Source organism: Callithrix jacchus, chromosome 13 (assembly GCF_049354715.1).
Source record: "Callithrix jacchus isolate 240 chromosome 13, calJac240_pri, whole genome shotgun sequence".
Taxonomy (NCBI): Eukaryota; Metazoa; Chordata; class Mammalia; order Primates; family Cebidae; genus Callithrix; species Callithrix jacchus.
In genome coordinates, this window is record NC_133514.1 from 54,000,087 (window position 1) to 54,019,139 (window position 19,053).

Here is a 19,053-nt window from a genome sequence, read left to right on the forward strand (position 1 = left end):
TTATATAAAGCACCCTCAGTTGTTAGGGATACCATCCTCCCCCTATGAGAACAGATTTCAATGCAAATAACTACAATTCCCTGGGTTATTCTCCAACAGCAGAGATCCTTAGATCCACCTTGGGAGACACCAATTCAGAACAACTGAAATAGAACAACAAATGAAGCAGTTGCAGTTTCACAACCTGGATGAACGAACTGAGTAACTACCTCAAGCAAGAATCCGTGTGCAAACACAACACAGCAGAGGACGATGCCCCTCCTGGAGCTGGAGTCTCTGGTTTAGAGAAAGAGAAAATATAATCTGAAGGAAGGAGTCAAAAATAGCATTAGGAGACGGAAACAAAGTGCTTGCAGAGGAGGGAGATGACACTTTGGCTGGGGAAATCAAGGGACGCTGGATGAGAGGAGGCTCACAGGCCTGGGGAAGAGGCCAATTGGGTTCGAACCCCAGCTTTGCCACGGACCAGCCCCAGAACTTCACTGTGCCTCGGTGCCCTTACCCACGCAGTGGAGATAATCATGCCTACCTTGGAAGACTGCTGTGAGAATTACATGAGATAATACTCGTAAAGCCCCTAGCACATGGCAAGTGTGGAATATATGGAAGCTGTTGCTTTGCAAGTTTCATGGAGACAACATTTGGCCTGGATATGGACATGTGCACAGGGAGGGTACATGGCAGTGTCAGGGACTCCCAGAGGAAAGGGCTTTCAAAGAAGCAACAATCCCCTTCTTTTGTGCTGAGAAGGCTTAACAGTGCCAATCCTCAGTGATACGAATTTTCAAAAATTTCTCTTTAAATGTAATAGGCCTTGGAATCAACTGCTAAAGAAAGCCACTAATGAAAAAAGACAAGGCACACAGGTGTCCACTGTGGGAAGGACTATCCAAGACTCATGGTCTAAAGGCAGCCACCAGTAGGTGGACAAACAGCATTCAAGGGAAGTCTGGACAGACTTGTCTGGAGAGGGCCATTTCTCCCCAAGGTGGCTAGGTGGCGATAGAAGCTCGCTAAAACAACGAGAGTACCCATCCCGCGTCGGCTCTGCAGCTCTCAGGCTCATGGTAGCCACCATTCTCCACCCCACACACAGCCCGCCAGCACCCCACACATCCCCACCGCCTTCCTCTCCTCTCATCCTGCCTTTCTGTCTTCAAATATTTCCTGAAAGACTAATATGTCTCAGACAGATACATGCACTAAGATCCAGAAATGTATGAAAAATCCTACAGAAATACCAACTTTTATATTTAATATGAATCTGTTATGTTGTCACACTTGAGAATTGCATATCTGTTAAGGAGTCTCATTAAAACCCTGGAAGTTCCCCTTAAAACTTATACGAATCTAAAAGCTCTTCGAAGTTGTTGGGACTACAGTTGATTTAAGAAAACAAAACAAAACAATTCAACAGTGTAGTATGGAAACAGATTGGCTTTGCCAAAACACAGTCTTGAGTTCAACTTGTAGCTGCAATACCAACAGCCGTATGACCTCAAGTTATCTGAACTCTCTGAGTCTCAGATTCTGCAACTGTCAAAGGTGATAGATCCTTGCACATATATGGATATGACATTTAGTAGGTGCCCAACAGACAGGAGGGAGTTCCTTGCACTGTGCTCTCTAGAGTAGGAAAAGCGCAGCATGATGGTACCTGTGTAGGGAAAAGAGGGAACTGTCTCAACCAATGAGCAGAGACACTCTCCAGACTCGCCTGGGAAGAGGCTGAGGGACTAGAGGCACACAGCTCTACATATGTCGAACATCAGTTAACTTAAGCACCCCCAGCACTTGAAACTCTGGGGGAGAAGATAAAGGTAGTCTGTGATGTGCTCATTACCAAGAAAGAAGAGTTCAAGATTTTTCTTGAGTGCTTAGTCTGAGTGAGGCACAAGCCAGGCAAGAGGATTATCACAAGCTGAGTGGGAAACTGTCCAGGTGGCAAAGCTTCGTGAGCAATGGTGTGATGCCTGGGCAAAGACAGAGAGGGAGCAGAGAGAGAGGAAATAGAATCGAGTCAGGAGATCTGTTTCCTTGCATGCATGCTGTTATTAGTTGTTTTTTCAGCTGGTTTCTGGGTAATGGATGGCTCAGGTTTAGAGTTGATTGATGTGTACCGAGGGGGACTCAGGGGAATCTGGGTCTAGATTGAGCAGCAGTGAATTTGACATGTGGTAAAGTACTTAGGAACTGCAGGTGCTCCAGATGACCTCATAAAGGGTTCATTTTGAGATCGTGAAGTCTGCTGTTAGAACAGGGCTGTGACATGTAAGAAGAAACTTGAACTTGTCCAGAGAGGGCCGTTTCTCCCCAAGGTGGGCTCAGGACTCTTTGCTTGAGGGCAGGTTCAGTGTCACTATCTGTCACCTATGGAACTTTAGACAGGTAGCTCATGACTTCCTTTTTTTTTTTTTTTTTTTTAACAAGGGCAGTGAATATATTTATTTTTATTATTTATTTATTTTTTAATTGCATTTTAGGTTTGGGGGTACATGTGCAGAACATGCAAGACAATTGCATAGGTACACACATAACAGTGTGTTTTGCTTCCTTTCTCCCCTTCACCCACATTTGGCATTTCTCCCCAGGCTATCCCTCCCCACCTCCCCCTCCCGCTGGCCCTCCCCTTTTCCCCCCAATAGACCCCAGTGTTTAGTACTCCCCTCCCTGTGTCTATGTGTTCTCATTTTTCATCACCCGCCTATGAGTGAGAATATGCGGTATTTCATTTTCTGTTCTTGTGTCAGTTTGCTGAGAATGATGTTCTCCAGATTCATCCATGTCCCTACAAACGACACAAACTCATCATTTCTGATTGCTGCATCATATTCCATAGTGTATATGTGCCACATTTTCCCAATCCAGTCTATCATCGATGGGCATTTGAGTTGATTCCAGGTCTTTGCTATTGTAAACAGTGCTGCAATGAACATTCGTGTGCATGTGGCCTTATAGTAGAACGATTTATAGTCCTTTGGATATATACCCAGTAATGGGATTTCTGGGTCAAATGGAATTTCTGTTTCTAAGGCCTTGAGGAATCGCCACACTGTCTTCCACAATGGTTGAACTAATTTACACTCCCACCAACAGTGTAAAAGTGTTCCTTTTTCTCCACATCCTCTCCAGCATCTGTTGTCTCCAGATTTTTTAATGATCGCCATTCTAACTGGCGTGAGATGGTATCTCAATGTGGTTTTGATTTGCATCTCTCTGATGACCAGTGACGATGAGCATTTTTTCATATGATTGTTGGCCTAATATATGTCTTCTTTCGTAAAGTATCTGTTCATATCCTTTGCCCACTTTTGAATGGGCTTGTTTTTTTCCTGTAAATCTGTTTGAGTTCTTTGTAAATTCTGGATATCAGCCCTTTGTCAGATGGGTAAACTGCAAAAATTTTTTCCCATTCTGTTGGTTGCAGATTTCCTCTAGTGACTGTTTCTTTTGCCGTGCAGAAGCTGTGGAGTTTCATTAGGTCCCATTTGTCTATTTTGGCCTTTGTTGCCAGTGCTTTTGGTGTTTTGTTCATGAAGTCCTTGCCTACTCCTATGTCTTGGATGGTTTTGCCTAGATTTTCCTCTAGGGTTTTTATGGTGCCAGGTCTTATGTTTAAGTCTTTAATCCATCTGGAGTTAATTTTAGTGTAAGGTGTCAGGAAGGGGTCCAGTTTCTACTTTCTGCACATGGCTAGCCAGTTTTCCCAACGCTATTTGTTGAACAGGGAATCCTTTCCCCATTGCTTGTTTTTGTCAGGTTTATCAAAGACTGTATGGTTGTAGATATGTTGTGTTGCCTCCGATGCCTCTGTTCTGTTCCATTGGTCTATATCTCTGTTTTGGTACCAGTACCATGCTGTTTTGATTACTGTAGCCTTGTAGTATAGTTTGAAATCCGGTAGTGTGATGCCCCCCGCTGTGTTCTTTTTGCTTAGAATTGACTTGGCTATGTGGGCTCTCTTTTGGTTCCATATGAAGTTCATGGTGGTTTTTTCCAGTTCTGTGAAGAAAGTCAATGGTAGCTTGATGGGGATAGCATTGATTCTGTAAATTACTTTGGGCAGTATAGCCATTTTTATGATATTAATTCTTCCTAACCATGAACATGTAATGTTTCTCCATCTGTTTGTGTCCTCTCTGATTTCGTTGAGCAGTGGTTTGTAGTTTTCCTTGAAGAGGTCCCTTACGTTCCTTGTGAGTTGTATTCCAAGGTATTTTATTCTTTTTGTAGCAATTGTGAATGGCAGTTCATTCTTGATTTGGCTTTCTTTAAGTCTGTTATTGGTGTAGAGGCAGGCTTGTGATTTTTGCACATTGATTTAATATCCTGAGACTTTGCTGAAGTTGCTTATCAGTTTCAGGAGTTTTTGGGCTGAGGTGACGGGGTCGTCTAGGTATACTATCATGTCGTCTGCAAATAGAGACAATTTGGCTTCCACCTTTCCTATTTGAATACCCTTTATTTCTTTTTCTTGCCTGATTGCTCTGGCTAGAACTTCCAGTACTATATTGAATAGGAGTGGTGAAAGAGGGCATCCTTGTCTAGTGCCGGATTTCAAAGGGAATGCTTCCAGTTGTTGCCCATTCAGTATGATATTGGCTGTTGGTTTGTCATAAATAGCTTTTATTACTTTGAGATAAGTTCCATCGATACCGAGTTTATTGAGGGTTTTTAGCATAAAGGGCTGTTGAATTTTGTCAAATGCCTTCTCTGCATCAATTGAGATAATCATGTGGTTTTTGTTTTTGGTTCTGTTTATGTGGTGAATTACGTTTATAGACTTGCGTATGTTGACCCAGCCTTGCATCCCCGGGATGAATCCTACTTGATCATGATGAATAAGTTTTTTGATTTGCTGTTGCAATCGGCTTGCCAATATTTTATTGAAGATTTTTGCATCTATGTTCATCATGGATATTGGCCGGAAGTTTTCTTTTCTTGTTGGGTCTCTGCCAGGTTTTGGTATCAGGATGATATTGGTCTCCTAGAATGATTTGGGAAGAATTCCTTCTTTTTGGATTATTTGGAATAGTTTCAGAAGAAATGGTACCAGCTCCTCTTTGTGTGTCTGGTAGAATTCGGCTGTGAACCCGTCTGGACCTGGGCTTTTTTTGTGTGGTAGGCTCTTAATTGCTGCCTCAACTTCTGCCCTTGTTATTGGTCTATTCATAGTTTCAGCTTCCTCCTGGTTTAGTCTTGGGAGGACACAGGAGTCCAGGAATTTATCCATTTCTTCCAGGTTTACTAGTTTATGTGCATAGAGTTGTTTGTAATATTCTCCGATGATGGTTTGAATTTCTGTGGAATCTGTGGTGATTTCCCCTTTATCATTTTTTATTGCATCTATTTGGTTGTTCTCTCTTTTCTTTTTAATCAGTCTGGCTAGTGGTCTATTTTGTTGATCTTTTCAAAAAACCAGCTCTTGGATTTATTGATTTTTTGGAGGGTTTTTCTTGTCTCAATCTCCTTCAGTTCAGCTCTGATCTTAGTTATTTCTTGTCTTCTGCTGGGTTTTGAGTTTTTTTGATCTTGCTCCTCTAGTTCTTTCAATTTTGATGATAGGGTGTCAATTTTGGATCTCTCCATTCTTCTCATATGGGCAATTATTGCTCTATACTTTCCTCTAGAGACTGCTTTAAATGTGTCCCAGAGATTCTGGCATGTTGTGTCTTCATTCTCATTGGTTTCGAAGAACTTCTTTATTTCTGCCTTCATTTCATTGTTTACCCAGTCAACATTCAAGAGCCAGTTGTTCAGTTTCCATGAAGCTGTGCGGTTCTGGGTTGGTTTCTGAATTCTGAGTTCTAACTTGGTTTCACTATGGTCTGAGAGGCTGTTTGTTATTATTTCAGTTGTTTTGCATTTGCTGAGCAGTGCTTTACTTCCAATTATGTGGTCAATTTTAGAGTAGGTGTGATGTGGTGCTGAGAAGAATGTATATTCTGTGGATTTGGGGTGGAGAGTTCTGTAAATGTCTATCAGGTTTGCTTGCTCCAGGTCTGAGTTCAAGCCCTGGATATCCTTGTTGATTTTCTGTCTGGTTGATCTGTCTAATATTGACAGTGGAGTGTTAAAGTCTCCCACTATTATTGTGTGGGAGTCTAAGTCTCTTTGTAAGTCATTAAGAACTTGCCTTATATATCTGGGTGCTCCTGTACTGGGTCCATATATGTTTAGGATCGTTAGCTCTTCTTGTTGTATCGGTCCTTTTACCATTATGTAATGACTTTCTTTGTCTCTTTTGATCTTTGTTGCTTTAAAGTCAATCTTATCAGAGATGAGAATTGCAACTCCTGCTTTTTTTTGCTCTCCATTTGCTTGGTAAATTTTCCTCCATCCCTTTATTTTGAGCCTTTCTGTATCCTTGCATGTGAGATGGGTTTCCTGGATACAGCACACTGATGGGTTTTGGATTTTTATCCAATTTGCCAGTCTATGTCTTTTGATTGGTGCATTTAGTCCATTTACATTTAGGGTTAATACTGTTATGTGTGAATTTCATACTGCCATTTTGATGCTAGCTGGCTGTTTTGCCCGTTAGTTGTTGTAGATTCTTCATTATGTTGATGCTCTTTAGCATTTAGTGTGATTTTGGAATGGCTGGTACCGGTTGTTCCTTTCTATGCGTAGTGCCTCTTTCAGGAGCTCTTGTAAAGCAGGCCTGGCGGTGACAAAATCTCTGAGTGCTTGCTTGTTCACAAAGGATTTTATATTTCCTTCACTTATGAAGCTCAGTTTGGCTGGATATGAAATTCTGGGTTGAAAGTTCTTTTCTTTAAGGATGTTGAATATTGGCCCCACTCTCTTCTGGCTTGTAGAGTTTCTGCCGAGAGATCTGCTGTGAGTCTGATGGGCTTCCCTTTGTGGGAGACACAACCTTTCTCTCTGGCTGCCCTTAGTATTTTCTCCTTTATTTCAACCTCGTTGAATCTGACGATTATGTGCCTTGGGGTTGCTCTTCTTGCAGAATATCTTTGTGGTGTTCTCTGTATTTCCTGCATTCGAGTGTTGGCCTGTCTTGCTAGGTGGGGGAAATTTTCCTGGATAATGTCCTGCAGAGTATTTTCCAGCTTGGATTCATTCTCTTCGTCACATTCTGGTATGCCTATCAAACGTAGGTTAGGTCTCTTCACATAGTTCCACATTTCTTGGAGACTTTGTTCCTTCCTTTTTGCGCTTTTGTCTCTGATCTTGGTTTCTCATTTTATTTCATTGAGTTAATGTTCGACTTCTGATATTCTTTCTTCTGCTTGGTCAGTTGGGCTATTGAAACTTGTGCTTGCTTCGTGAAGTTCTCTTATTGTGTTTTACAGCTCCTTTAATTCATTCATATTCCTCTCTATGTTATCCATTCTTGTTATCATTTCCTTGAATCTTTTTTCATATCTTTTTTCAAGATTCTTAGTTTCTTTGCATTGATTTAATACATGTTCTTTTAGCTCACAAAAATTTCTCATTATCCACCTTCTGAAGTCTAATTCTGTCATTTCGTCAGAGTCATTCTCCAGCCAGCTTTGTTCCCTTGCTGGTGAGGAGTTTTGTTTCTTTCTAGGAGGCGAGGTGTCTGGTTTTGGGTGTTTTCCTCCTTTTAGCACTGGTTTCTTCCCATCTTTGTGGATTTATCCACCTGTCATCTGTGTAGTTGCTGACTTTTCGATTGGGTCTCTGAGTGGACACCCAGATTGTTGATGCTGAAGTATTTCTGTTACTTGGTTTTCCTTTTTCCAGTCTAGCCCCTTCACTGTACGACTGCTGAGGTCCACTCCAGGCCCTGCTTCTCTGGGGTGCACCTATAGCAGCTGTGGAACAGTAAGGGATGCTACCAGTTTCTTTTTCTGCTATCTTTTTCCCAGAATGATGCCTGCCAAATGTCAGTCTTTTGGATATAGAGGGGTCAGGGAGCTGCTTGAGGAGACAGTCTGTACTTTATCGGAGCTCGAGTGCTGAGCTGTGAGCTCTGTTGTTCATTCAGGGCTGTTAGGCTGCTATGTTTAATTCTGCTGCAACATAACTCATAAAAAAACTCTTTTTTTCTCAGATGCTCTGTCTGGGGGAGGTTGGGGCTTTCCTTGTGAGTGTCCGCCATGCTGTCCTGCCCAGCTAGGAGGCAGTATAGTCACTATTTGCCTGCCGAGGCTCTGCCCTGCTGGTGTGAGGTTTTCCCTGTTGCTGCAGGCTCTGCCCTTCTTCCGCAGTCTCTGCCCTGCTGCCACGGGCTATGCCCTGTGGCGGAGTCTCTCTGTTGTAGCGGGTTGCCTCAGCAACAGCACGCTGCGTCAGCAATGGGTGTGTACCTCAGTAGGGGCCAATTGCCTCGGTAATGGCGGACGCCCCTCCCCCACGGAGCTGCAGCCTCAGGGATCCCCTCCATGGGGAGCGTTTGGAATCGCCATTTTGTTTGTCCCACTGCACTACCCCAAGTGCTGTCACCCTGGAATCTCCTGGGCTGGCTCACTGTCCAAGTCCCATTCAGTCTCAAGTTCTGCCCTCCCAAGTCTCAGGTTGCCGGCCCAACAGGGCACCCGGACGAGCACGCTTTGTGTGGAGTGCTGTGTGGCGCCGCCACAGTGTGGGCCACCGCTGCACCGGCCACCGGCTGCGCCAGCCAAATCCTCTGCCTGGCGTCCCACGTCTCCTCTATGCCTAGGAATTTCCCCGTTCTGTGGGCAACAAAGATCCGTCTGGAAATGCAGCCCTGACTCACCCTGTCCGCGCATTGACTGCAAGCTTCAATCCTGGGTTGTTCTCACAGCGCCATCTTGAGTCCTCTCCAGCTCATGACTTCTAAAGCAAGGCTTGTGTTGGGCAGAGTCCTAGGCCTTCCCCCACCCAGGTATACACACCCTGGATACCTCCTTCCCTGAGTGTGGTGGGACCTCTGAATATGGTGGGACATTACACTCATTATCTTACATTGTATGGCAAAGGTGAAGGGATTCTGCCATTAAAGTATCCACTCAGTTGATTCTGAGTTAATGAAAGGGAGGTTATCCTCGGTGAGCCTGGCCTAGTCAGGTGAGTCTTTGAAAAGAGGTCCAGAGGTCAGAGACAGATGGGAGTCAGGAATATTCTCCTGATGGCCATTAATTTATTTAGAGATGGGGTCTCCCCTATGTTGCCCAGGCTGCTCTGAAACTTCTGAGCTCGAACAACCCTTCTGCCTTAGCCTCCCAAAGTGCTGGGATTCAAGAAGCAAACTGCCTTGCTGTGGAGAAGACCACAGAGAATAATAGGCAGCTTCTAGGAGCTTAGAGCTACCCTAGCTGGCAACCAGCAAAGAAGCAGGAAGCTCAGTTCTAGACCCATCAGGAACTTTGGCTGCCATTGCAGTGGGGGAAGGTCATCTCTGGAGCCAGTCACTCATGGCTTTGGACAAAAACTCCAGTGAGATGAGATGAGATGAGATCATAAACCAGCTGACACTTTGGTAGTGTCTCAGCCTTGAGAGAGCCTAAGCAAGGGACCCAGCTGAGCCATGCCGGACTCCTTGACCCATGGAAACTGTGAAATAATAAATGGGTACTGTTTTAAGCCACCAGGTTTGTGATGATTTGTAACGTAGCAATAGAAAACTAACACAAAACCTGCCTACTTTGCGGAATTGTCTGAAGATTAGGAAAAAAGTATGTAAAATACCTGGCATGTAAAAGACTACTAATAAGTGGAAGCTTTAAGTCACACAGTCCATAATGATCCAATTCCTTTCTCAGGGAATATAAATTTCTTCCTTTGTTTTCTTTTTTGAGACAGAATCTTGCACTGTTGCCCAGGCTGGAGTGCAGTGGCACGATTATGGCTCACTGCAGCCTTTACCTCCCTGGCTCAAGTGATCCTCCCATCTCAGCTTCCCAAGTAGCTGGGACTATAGCATGCACTACCATGCCTGGCTAATTTATATATTTTCAGTAGAGTCGAGGTTTCTCCATGTTGCCCAGGCTGTTTCGAACTCCTGGGATCAAGCAATTCTCCCATTTTGTTCTCCCAAAGTGCTGGGATTATAGGTGTGTGCTACTGCACCTGGCCAAATCTTTTCTTTTCAGAATGAATCTTGTGAACTGCTGATAATTGTTGAGAGGATTGAATGAGATCATATGTCTAACATGCTCTAGTGTGAGTCTAGCACACAGTCAACAGTAGGTAATAGCAACAATGAGGATGATGTTTGTGGTGGTTTTTATCCTGCTAAAAATAAGGCATGTATTGTAATAGACATAGATCGTTTTTCCCCCTTAAAACCACTTTTGCCTTGCTTTACAAGTAGTGTTTCTTGTAGAAGTTCCAGAGACTGTTACAGAATTATCCACCGCCTGAATAGAAATGAACGTTAGATATAATCTCGTTCAACTTTGCTTTTCAAATGAAAAAAAAAAAAACAAAAACCAGTGAGTCTGAAGTCAGGTTGTTCGATGCCACAAAGCAAATTAATAGCAGAATCAGGATTAGAATATGTATCTTGATGTCAAGGCCACTTCTGCAGAACCATATACAGTTGTCCCCTGGTGTCTGTGGGGGACTGGTTCCAGGGCCCCTGAGGATAACAAAATCCATGGATGTTTGAGTCGCTACAACAGTATTTGCATGTAACCTACACACTTCTCTAGTATACTTAAATCATCTCTAGATTACTTATAACTCCAAATACAATGTAAATGCAATGTAAATCGTTGTTGTATTGTTTAGGAAAAAAGTCTACATTATCACAACCATCCATTTTTTAGAATATTTTTGATGTGCAGTTGGTTGAATCTACAGATGTGGAACGCGCTTCTGAAAGCCAATTGTATTTATTTCTCTTCTGAAATGTTTCCTCTGTTTAAGACTCAGTACCATCTCAGCTCATAAAGTATCAGCATTCCCTTGTAAAACTCACCCTGCACACAATTTATCCGTCAGGAACATTTTTTTTCCAGCTACCTCTCCTGAAGTATTTATTATTGAGAGTAATTCATTCCATTAATGTTGATTGAGAGCCTACTTCGTGCTACATTTGGAATCAAGCTTGTTAAACTGCTGTCCTAAATCACTCCAAAACTAGATACTAGATTTATTGCAAGCCCATGGGCCATAATGACCCTGTAAAGGAGGTCTGCGGTGACTACCGTTTTACAGATGAGGAAATTGAGACATAAGGAGATTCAGGAGCTTGCCTGGGCCGGTTGAAAAACTAGGAAGACATGGAGTTGGGATTTGTACATGGGGCTGACTAGCTGCCACTTTTAGCTTCTTTCCATTGTTTAATTAGACTGCTTCTCAGAAGCTGGCTAGGCTAAAATTTTATAATAATAAGTAGGATGGGTCGAGACTCCCATGTGCTCATTCCGGAACACCCAGGTGCTTTGCATTTCTTAAAGCTCAGTTCCCCAGCATAGGTTTTCTGCTCCGCTGGACAGAACAACAGCATTGCAATCATTCTCAGGCTTGCTCTGAATCTTGTTCCTACTTGTCCAGGTCCATAAACCCAGGACTTGCAGGAAGAGCCCCTTCCCTGGGAGCCACGTTCAGAGGTTGGTGCCTATGGCAGGAAGGAGTAGTCTATGAGCCCTGCGGCTGGAGGATTCCCCTCCATTCTTCAGTGGCATTTCCCTTGACATTTGTTTCCTGCTCTCACTACAGACATCTGAACCCTGAAGCTTAACCCTGCCTTGAAGCCAGGACATGGTTACCTAAGGTAGGCCTCCCTCCTGTGAAGGCAGGTCTCAGATGCCATCTGCGGAGAGTCGGGGTCATTCCTGAGGGGTGGGGAGATCATTGCAGAGACTCCAGCTGCTGCCTGACTGAGTTTCTGAGATGCCTGACAAGGGTTTTTCCTTAGAAAAGGATTTTTCCTTAGAAGGGAGCTAAAAACTCCGGGGAAGTATCTCAATATCTATTCGAGAGAGAGGTCAAGATGGCAGCTGTGACCACTGTGGAAATAATCTTAGACAATCTCAAGGAGCTTCAACCAAAGCAACCAATGGCAGGGGGAGTTCAGATTTCTCTCTTAAATGCTGCAATGGAGGCCGGTGTGGTGGCTCACACCTGTAATCTCACCATTTTGGAAGGTCAAGGTAGGAGGATCACTTGAGGCCAGGAGTTCAAGATTAGCCTGGGCAATGTAGCAAGAGTCTGTCTCTACAAAAAAAAAAAAAAAAAAAAAAATTTTAGCCAAGTGTGGTGGCACATGCCTGTAGTCCCAGCTATTTGGGAGGCTGAGGCAGGAGGATCATTTGAGCAGAGCAAGCCTGAGAATCATTGAAATGCTGTTGTTCTGTCCAGTGGAGCAGAAAACCTGTGCTGGGGAACTGAGCTTTGAAAAATGCAAAGCATCTGGGTGTTCTGGGATGAGCACATGGGAACTTAGGTCCCTTCATTTCTGGTAGTGGGAGAAAGCAGCAGATGGTTCAGACTAGCAGCAAAGAAAGAGCCCAACAATTAGAGGGAAGCTCAAGGTCAGCACAGGGTTAAGGTCAGAATCTAACCAGAGATGCATATGATTTCAGCTTTCCACATGCATTTGTGTTGAAAGTAACTGTTGGAAAATTGTAGTCTGCTCATAAAGCCAGCCACATGTTCTTAGCAAAGTCTGTGTCTGAAAATCCCTGTGAGGCTCATCACACTGAAATGCCATCAAGCACTTATGTAGGCTGAATTGTACATAACGTATGAGGGCGCTGTTGCCATCTATAAAACATAACATTCACTTGTCAATAAGGATTTTTTAAATGAATGATACAAGCATTGTTAATGGGACCTATGAAATTTTCTAATGTTACAATGACATCTCTTACTTGAAAATGTGGGGAACCATTGCCTTAAAAGTCTAGCTGAGGCCAGGTGCAGTGGCTCATGCCTGTAATCCAGCACTTTGGGTAGCCCAGGCAGGCAGATCACTTGAAGTCAGGAGTTCGAGACCAGCCTGGCCAACATGATGAAACCTCGTCTGTACTAAAAATACAAAAATTAGCCGGGCGTGGTGGTGGGCATCTGTAATCTCAGCTACTCAGGAGCCTGAGGCAGTAGAATTGCTTGAACCCAGGAGGCGGTGGTTGCAGTGAGCTGAGATCATGCCACTGCACTCCAGTCTCGGTGACAGAATGAGACTCTGTCTCAAAACAAAAACAAATCTAGCTGAGGAGGTTCCTGGAACCAGGAAGAACTGCCACTCAGCTAGCTAGCTTCACCAGTAAGCTACTGCACAGACAAGGGAAGCTACCCCTTGAGTTTGCATTGTATCTCATGGTTCCCTAGAATCTGGTACTGCTTGAGGAGAGGTTTCTCATGCAGCACCTGATATATCTGGTCCCCCTCCTAGCTGCCTGAGACAGGTTGGGGGGAGAAAATAATGAATGAGAAAATGATGAAGTATAGAAAATAATAGAGAAACAGTATCAGTTGTCAGGAGAGGTGCATTGAAACAGAACTGAAGGATGGTAAGAAACCAGCCATATAGGGATTGGTTTCAGTCAGGGGTTGGGAAGGAAGCATGATGCTCTAAGAAAATAACAGGTGTGGCATGTTTGAAGAACTGAAAAGATGCTAGTGGATAAGGCATGGTATGCAAGAGGAGAGAGCCAAGCTGTGGTTGGACATAGAGGCAGAGTCCAGATTATGAAACTCCTCCCTCATCATGTTGCAAAAAAATTCTATTTTAAGTTCATTGATACCTTTTGAGTATCACACATGTAGGCATGTGAATGATGTGTTCATGGGCATGAGATTTATGCAGACTGTTAAGCTGATCATTCAGAGTGTGTTGGGGCAATTTAACATCAGAAAGACTCTTTGCAGTGGATTTAAACATATAATTTTTAGAGATCGCAAGTTCAGAATGATGTAAAAAGCCCACATTGGTCATTGTTGCTGGTTGCTAGGGTACCAGCTTGTAACTGAAAATTTATATATTCACGTAGAAAAGACACATGTTCTGTCTTCCTCGTATGAACTATCTTTCAGGTTACCAAATAGTTACAGAAAATTCTTCTTTGTAGAAGTTCTTCTTTGGAGAAAGTTATTCTATTGGTTAAATAATGTGGTGTCTGGGATATACTCTAAAATACTCCAGGAAAATAAAGTGACAGAGGATATCAAAACAAGACTTGGCAGCATGTTCTAATTACTGAAGCTTTAAATAAGAAATTCACTGTATTATTCCCTCTGCTTTTATGTAGGTTTGCCATAAAATTTTAAAGAAGTATTTTATGATCAGTGGGATTATTTTTCCAGTGTTTAAGAGACCAGGACCCACTTCCCACCAAGGAAATTCCACAGGCGCAGTTCTAGGCTGAGATGTAAGGGACATGTTCTTGTGCCACAGTCTCAGCACTGAATTTGCCATAGACCGTCTGGTTACTACAACGCTACTATAGACATTGATTTGAATCTTGTTATTTAAGATTTTATAGCAATTCAGAGAGAGTATGGGTTAAATTTTATTTTTTCGTTTATAATATTGTTGGTGGTATAATGATCATCAGTCTCTCATATATACATATATATATACATATATAGTACAGATTTACAGTGTTGTACTATATGTGAGCCACATATATAATTTTAAATTCTCTAGAAGCCATCTTTTTTTTTTTCCTTTCCCTATGTATCTTAATCACACCTTCTTCCTCCTGTTCCAGTGACTGGTAATTGTGCAGGCCTCCTTTAAATCTGCCATCCTGGGTCTTCCTTAGCTACTCTCTTGGATTGTATCCACTGCTTGTTGGATTCTATGTCTTTCTCTGTCTTATAAATTCCTTAGAAAAAATGTATAGAAGAAAACTTGGAGCCCTTCCATGTCCAAAAATGTCTTTATTTTGCATTCACATTTAATTGAGATTTTCTGGGGATAACGGGATAGAAACAAGGCTAGAATATACTAGAGGAGAAGGGTTTGGGAAATAGTTTATAAATAATAGGAGACAGATTATGCCTGATTTAGCCCCAGAAACACTTTGGACTCAGAGTCAGTAAGAACAAAAGAGTGAGAAGTCCAGCTCCAAACAGGGAGAGTGGCAAATAAAAAGGACAGAACAGAATGGAAAACGAAAGGAAGCCACAGCCTAGAATGTATTTCAAACAAAACTTCGAAAGCTTTGTTTCCCTGCCATAAGGCATAAAAAGATGCCACTACAAATTTAGATAACAATGGAAATGAATTAAATGTTGGTATATGGGCTTTTGGTAGTTGCTGGTACCCTAGGGCCTAATGCTGGCCTCTGGGAACCAAAAGACTAATAATTGGCTTTGCAACTGCACATTTATGTATTTTTTTAATTCAACAAGTTTTACATATTTATTTATTTTATAGAGATGGGGTCTTGCTTTGCTGCCCAGGCTGGTCTCAAACTCCTGGGCTTAACCTACTCTCCTGCCTTGGCCTCCCAAGGTACAGGGATTACAGGCTTGAGTCACCACACTTGGCCCAACAGCCACAAGTTTAAAGCAAAACCTCTGGACCCATGACCTTGCTTTGCCCTATCCCAGTCATAGTTTCCACTCAGAAGTGACTTGATGGTAAAACAGTTACATTTTTATAAAAGTAGGAGAAATTCCAGCTAGCAACATCATCCTCTTTCCTAAATGTAATTGTAAACCAGGGATCATCACACATCTGAGGGTAGCCAGCAACATGAGAGACAAAATTCAAGATAAGTGCCAATATCAACCTGGAGGACAATTTATTAAAGATACTAGACCTCTTTTATAAAATTAAAATTACTACATAGCAGAAAGGAGCCAGGACAAGAATGAATAAACAGATTATAAATATTATTGCTGAAATAAAAAGTTGAATAGGAGGACTAAAGTCAAAAAAGAAAAATTCCCAAATACAAACAAAGATAGAAGACATAGAGAACCAATTCAGACTATTAGGAATCCAGAAAGAAGAAAATGGAGAAGGAAAAGCTATCACGTGAAAGAGAATTTCCCAGGGATGAATGAAAGGCACAGACCCATTGAACACCCAGCAACAGTGACTGACATACTCACTAAGATACTTCATAATGATACGGTATCATATCAAGGAAAGGGAGAAAGAATGTCAGTGTTTTTAGAAAACCAAAGAACCATATTTTCAGTACAGCTTTTGGCACATGAGGAGATACACACACACAGCTATCATTTGTTTAGCTTTGTGATGGCAGTATTTGAAGTTTAGGTTGAAAATTTGGTGTATTCTGGACTATGACTTTCTCCCCTTTGCATCCTGATTATCTTCAGGATATTTGTTAAAATCACTGTTAGGGATTTTCTCATCCTCAGTCTTGTCCTATTTACCATAACTCAGGGATTTTCTCTTCCTCAGTCTTGTCCTATATACCGTAACTCTTTAATAAATCTCATACTCTCAAAAGGTCAGAGCATTTGAAATAAAATACCTTAACAGTATTGAATATTGGTATATTTCATCCTTACAATCAGGAACAAATTTAATAGTAGGAAAGGAAATAGGTACATTATATGTGTGTCTATTTATGTTTATGTTTTTATTTACATATGTGTACTGAATATATATTTGTTGTTTGTGCTTAGAGATCACATACTGTGTTTCATCAGCTTTAATATTTCATTAACTATAAGAAATGGCATTATTTTATGAAACATTAAAGAAAACTCTTGCAAATTAACTCATACATGATAAAGCACATCTGGATTTCAGAGATGTTAAATGCCAGAAAAAATCTTAGAATCCATTAAGTATGCTTAGCAATATATGATCCTATGCTGTTTTCTTGAATGGAGACTTCAGTTTTCTAAATCATTTTCTACATATTAAGATTAAAAATTAGTTCTGTTAAAAATATGTATCTTCTATTTGGAGATGGCAGTTCAGGGAACTATTAGGAAATATTTAAATATATCTGAATTTTAAAAATCTGTAGGTATATATGTCAAGGTGTTCACTTTGTTCATCTCTACATGAATGAGATTATGAATATTAAATGTTTTATTTTGCTTGTCTTTATTTTGTGACTTTTCTGTAATAAGCATTATGATTCCCGTTCTTAAAATAGTAAGTTTATTTAAGGAAAGGGAGTAGAAAGAAAAAATCTGCAGAATTAGGGTCTGAGATAATACCATTTCAAAGCACTGTGATACAAATTACTTATATATGTCCTATACTGTGTGTTTGTGTGTTAACTACTTTGGGGCTTGTTTTGCATACATGTGATGGAAATGATTGTATATAAGGATTTAATTAAATCTGTTTATACCAAGAATTCTAATTAAGGGAACATGGTTTTATTGGCTATTTAAGCATCCAGATATGATGAGGGAGATCAGGGAAAGGAAGCCTTTGGTACATAAAACTTCTTTTTTCTTTCCTCCTTGACCAGGATTATAACCAAAACAGATGTATGAGAGGTGACAGAAGAGGCCATTGCTCTTACTAAGAATACCTTGCTTTCTGCATCTCTGTTTCAGAAGACCAAGAGAGTGACTTACCAGACTGAATATTTCTGGGGACAATACAAGTAACTGGGAATGAATTTCCATTTCTATTCAGATGGGACTGGAAACAACCATTCCATTTTATGAATCTTACTGAACAATGTGGATTTACTGGAATTATTCCAGACATGATGCCCTTTGTTTGTCATTATCTTGCAAATGTGTAAGAGGAAAATGTGCTAATGTGGCAGTGACTCTAAAACTGGCACGTGGCATTTATTAATCCTGAAGAAAAGTGTATGTACTATTTTTCAGTATAATTATGATGAACATGTTAGAACTATTTCTTGACAACCGTTTTATTACTTTTGTGTGAATTTTATTTAGCAAAGATATTTTGTCATTTGTGTAAGGAAGGTTCTAGAGGCTAGATATCTCATTGTAAATATGTGAGAAAACTCAATGCAGAATTCAGGTTAAAAATTTTAAAAACACAGGTATTTGGGAATGGAAATATTAAGATACCCAGAAAACCATTAAATTAATGAGTGAACTTATGACAATGGTGGCATTTCAAATTTCAAAAGACTTATCCTGTATATACATATTATATTCAGCAGCAGCAAGTTTTATAACTATGTTTGACTTTATTAATACTAGAATATGTAGTCTCAGCCTTAATTCTACATTTACATTATTTTGTAATTGTTTATTACTATTTTTAAGGGGTTAAAAAACATACATTCTCACATTAATGTACTTTCTGGTAGAAAGTTGCTGCAAAAACATTTGAATGGTATATTAACTGAAAATGTATGTCATATATATGTCTTTGTGTAAGTTCAAGACTATTGATCTGTGAAGTTATTTTGCAAGAACATACATTTGGTAAGTTTGTGTCTCAGGAAATTTATGTGTTTTTAAACCCTTTCTAAATATGCAGGACGTTAATAAACAAGATTGTTTCTTCCATACTGAATAGATAGGTGTTTTTCTTTTTTAATATTGAAAGCTTCATATAAGTTATCTTTTTAAAAACTTTTGTGATGTCAACCTATCTTAATAATTGGAAATCATTTAAACTGTTGTTACAGAAAGAAACAAACAAAATGGTAATTAGAGAATTAGCCATGGAGAAGATTGGCTCCCATAGTACTACACATTGAGTATCCCTTATTGTAAATACTTGGGACTTAAAATGTTTTGGATTTTGGTTTTGTTTTGTTTTTTGGTTGTTGTTGTTTTTTTTTAATATTTGCATTATATTTACCAGTTGAGCATCCTTAATCCAAATATCTTTCATTAGAAATTGGAAATGCTTCAGTGAGCATTTCCTTTATGTGTCATGTCTGCACTCAAATGTTTTGAATTTTGGAAGATTTCTGGTTTCTGATTTTTAGATTAGGGATACTCACCTGTACAGATAATATCTGGACATTAGATTATGTGAAAATGATTGATAGATAAGAAAGGTTAAAGAGAAATGACTTCTTAGAAACTAGACTTGGAAGTATAATTAGTATGTGGAACTAGTTTGCTTTTATAATTCATTGTATCAAAAAGGAGTCATGTTTCAAATCCAAGACTTTGAGACTATCTAGAAACAAAAAAACTGTTTTTAAAATGTCTTAATTTTCATTAGAAGTGTGTTTAAAAACATGTCAATTTTTTTCCCCTAAGCAA

The 19,053-nt window shown here is 40.7% G+C and overlaps 1 long non-coding RNA gene across 1 annotated transcript; it reads left to right on the forward strand.

The window, feature by feature from the left end:
• Window positions 1-2,289: 2,289 nt before the first annotated feature.
• Window positions 2,290-18,883, forward strand: LOC144579002 (uncharacterized). The gene is made up of 3 exons (XR_013525721.1): window positions 2,290-2,388; window positions 8,651-8,836; window positions 17,316-18,883. It is a non-coding gene; the product is annotated as an uncharacterized LOC144579002 (long non-coding RNA).
• The last annotated feature ends 170 nt before the right edge of the window (window positions 18,884-19,053 follow it).